The following is a 2,500-nucleotide window of genomic DNA, read 5'->3' on the forward strand; positions in this document are numbered from 1 at the left end:
CCGGGCGGAGCTCCTGAACCCGATCCAGCGAGGGGAGGCTCCCCGGCCACAACGGAACCCCGTCCCGGGCCTTTGGCAGTGCCGCAGGCCGGGGGACGGGGCCGGGGGCCGGAGACCCCGACCCGGGGCCCGACCAGGCCCCTGTACCCAGCCGGAGCTCCCGGGCTCGGAGGCACAGGGGGAGCCTCCCCGGGCCCTCCGGACCCCGCCCCAGGCACCCTGCCACGCGGCAGGACCCAGGACGGAGCCCAGGGTGGGGAGGCCGCCCTCCCCGGGGCCCCCAGGGGCCCGGCCGGAGCTCCTAACCCCAATCCACGGAGGGGAGGCTCCCCGGCCACAACGGAACTCTGTCCCGGGCCTTTGACAGTGCCGCAGGCCGGCGGACCCATCTGGAGCTCCCGGGCCCGGAGGCGCAGGGGGAGCCTCCCCGGGCCCTCCGGACCCAGCCCGTGCACCCTGCCACACGGCAGGACCCAGGACGGAGTCCAGGGTGGGGAGGCCGCCCTCCCCAGGGCCCCCCAGGGGCCCGGCCGGAGCTCCTGAACCCAGACGAGCGAGGGGAGGCTCCCCGGCCACAACGGAACCCCGTTCGGGCCTTTGGAAGTGCCGCCGGCCTGAGGGATGGGGCCCGGGGACGGAGCCCCCCACCCGGGGCCCGCCCGGGCCCCTGGACCCAGCCGGGGCTCCCAGGCCCGGAGGCACAGGGGGAGCCTCCCCGGGCCCTTCGGACCCCGCCCCAGGCACCCTGCCACGCGGCAGGACCCAGGACGGAGCCCAGGGTGGGGAGGCCGCCCTCCCCAGGGCCCCCAGGGGCCCGGCCGGAGCTCCTGAACCCAATCCACGGAGGGGAGGCTGCCCGGCCACAACGGAACCCCGTCCCAGGCCTTTGGCAGTGCCGCAGGCCGTGGGACGGGGCCCTGGACCCATCTGGAGCTCCCGGGCCCGGAGGCGCAGGGGGAGCCTCCCCGGGCCCTCCGGACCCAGCCCTTGCACCCTGCCACATGGCAGGACCCAGGACGGAGTGGGGAGGCCGCCCTCCCTGGGCCCCCCGGGGGCCTGGCCGGAGCTCCTGAACCCAGACGAGCGAGGGGAGGCTCCCCGGCCACAACGGAACCCCGTCCCGGGCCTTTCGGAGTGCCGCCGGCCTGGGGGACGGGGCCCGGGGACGGAGCCCCCCACCCGGGGCCCGCCCAGGCCCCTGGACCCAGCCGGGGCTCCCAGGCCCGGAGGCACGGGGGAGCCTCCCCAGGCCCTCCGGACCCCGCCCCAGGCACCCTGCCACGTGGCAGGACCCAGGACGGAGCCCAGGGTGGGGAGGCCGCCGTCCCCGGGGCCCCAGGGGCCCGGCCGGAGCTCCTGAACCCGATCCAGCGAGGGGAGGCTCCCCGGCCACAACGGAACCCTGTCCCGGGCCTTTGGCCGGGGGAGGGGGCCAGAGACCCCGACCAGGGGCCCGGCCCCTGGACCCAGCCGGGGCTCCCAGGACCGCAGGCACAGAGGAAGCCTCCCCGGGCCCTCCGAACCCCGTCCCGGGCACCCTGCCACGCGGCAGGCCCCGGGACAGACCCGGGGCTGGGGCGGCATCCGGGCCCATCCAGCTGCCGGCTGAGGACCGAGAGGGGTCCCAGAGTACCCTGTCCCTAGTAATCCGGAGGAAGGCAACCCCCCCTTTCTTGTAACCCGCACGCTCCGGGTGACGGAGGGAACCCAAGGGGTAAACGCACCCGGCCTCCTGGAGCCCTAGCTGGGAACCGGGAGGCGAATGGACCCTCATCGGGACTTCCAGGCCACCCAAGCCGTCTGGCCCCCCCTTATAGGAAAGCATTGCGCGCGACCAGATGGCCGAGGGGAAAGGAGCGACCAGATGGCCGGCAACTGAAAGGACTCCTGTCTGCCCGCCCAGAGCCGAGCCATAGCGGTAGGCCTCCCGCCTGATCCAAGGGCTCGGTGGGCTCTGCTTCCCGGGGGGGCTCGGGGACAGCGGCTGGGCCTCAGGCACGGGGAGGACCGACGGAGCTCTCGGGCCCGGGCGCCCTGGGGGGAGGACTGCCCGGGACCCGTGGAGCCCGTCCCTGGGCACTTTGCCACGCCGCGGGCTGGAGGAGGGAAGCCCCGGACGCCTAGGAGGATGTTGCCCGGGCGTAGCCCATCTGGTCACCGGCAAAGAACCACCAGCCCTGGAGGGGTCTTCTGGCACACCCTGCCCCTACTAATCCAGAGGAAGGCTAACCCCCTTTCTTGTAACCCGCGCGCTCCGAGTGACGGAGGGGACCCTAGGCGCGGACGCGCCCGGCCTCCTGGAGCCCTGGCTGGGATCCGCGAGGCGAATGGACCCTCATCGGGACTTCCAGGCCGGCCCGGCCATCTGGTCGCCCCATTGGAAAGCATTGCGCGCGACCAGATGGCCGAGGGGAGAGGTGCAACCAGATGGCCGGGACTGAAAGGACTCCCATCTGTCCAACCCCAAGCCTTCGCACTAGGGTTCCCGCCTGCCCACGCA

Source organism: Triturus cristatus, chromosome 7, assembly GCF_964204655.1.
Source record: "Triturus cristatus chromosome 7, aTriCri1.1, whole genome shotgun sequence".
Lineage (NCBI taxonomy): Eukaryota > Metazoa > Chordata > Amphibia > Caudata > Salamandridae > Triturus > Triturus cristatus.